Source organism: Ciona intestinalis, unplaced genomic scaffold, assembly GCF_000224145.3.
Source record: "Ciona intestinalis unplaced genomic scaffold, KH HT000713.1, whole genome shotgun sequence".
Lineage (NCBI taxonomy): Eukaryota > Metazoa > Chordata > Ascidiacea > Phlebobranchia > Cionidae > Ciona > Ciona intestinalis.
Window position 1 is genome coordinate 1 of NW_004191034.1, and position 1,448 is coordinate 1,448.

Here is a 1,448-nt window from a genome sequence, read left to right on the forward strand (position 1 = left end):
TGTCAGACATAGGGAACCACATTGATTAATGTAGCGAACGCAATAGATTTTTACCTTTTCTCCCTGCTAACAGTAGAGACCAATTTTAAGGTGTACATCTGGGGTGATAAAATACAAGAAACCATCCTGGACAGTGGGCAACCCTAACGCTATGCTTATGGGTGTAAGGAAATGTATTTATGGGACCTGAGCTGTGTTGCAATTCACATTTGGGGTATAGTCATAGACTCTAGACCTCATATGCACTGTCCAGTTAGAACAAAGGTGACAATTTTCCATAGCAAACTTTTACATTTTGTAATGTGTTAATCCACCTTATGCTCACCGTCAAGTTATAACATTTGTGGTGTATTCATAGACCTCCTATGCACTGTCCAGTGAGAACATATGCATTTTATAGAATATATTCACACATATTGTAATGTGTTGATGTGTTCATACACCTCATGCTCACAGTCAGGTTATAACATTTATGGTGTATTCGTAAACCTAATATCCACTGTCAAGTTTCAAACCACCATTCACCTCTATTAGAGAAGTAACCGCTGATATAACCGACATTACAAATATCGCTGATGCATAAATCTCGTATTCGTCAAGCACCCAGAAGATGACAGCAAAGAGTTGAAAAACATAAAACGGATTTAGATTTTCAAACAAAAGAAGTTGCAGGTATGCTGGAATCTGTGAAACAAGAAGACTAACATAAACACACAAATCTACTAACAAGCACAATTAACACACTGCTGGTGCTACCATAGTGACTAAGTGTGGCCTTTAGTAAAGACTAGGGCTGTGAATTTTCCCATTTTTGTTTAACCGTTAACCGTTCAGTTTTAACTTTTAACCGGTTAACCGATACAAGTGTGATCCTAATAAAAGCGTCTTGTTTATTACCCTGCAGTATTAACAATCAAAATTGACAACGTTATCGCCGTTGTAGTGCACGATCAAAGCAACAGCGTACATGCGCACTCTGTCTTATTGCAAAACAACAATCAACGAACGCGAACACGTGCCTTTCGTGTAAATAAGACAGATATTGATATAAGGTATGCCCTATGACGTCATAGTTCACTTAACAACTTGAACTTTTCTTTAGCGGTTAACCGGATAGGTCCGGTTAACCGGTTAACCGTTAACTTTTCCACAGCCCTATTTTAAACTAACATTTTGATTTATTGCTACAACCCAGTCACTAACAGGTTGTTTTTTTAGTCATATAAGCAGAATTATTTGGACACGAAGTTAAATAATTGGGCACGAGATGTATGATAGAATTTACTCCTGTTTAATTAACCTTCATTGGCTTGCTTATAAGCTTATGTTCATTCATTTTTATCTAACGTAAAACATAAATATAATATTTTTTTACATAAATTTAAAAAAAATAGTAAAAATATAAATTAACAAAATATTTAAAAAAACACTGTAATATGCATAAATTG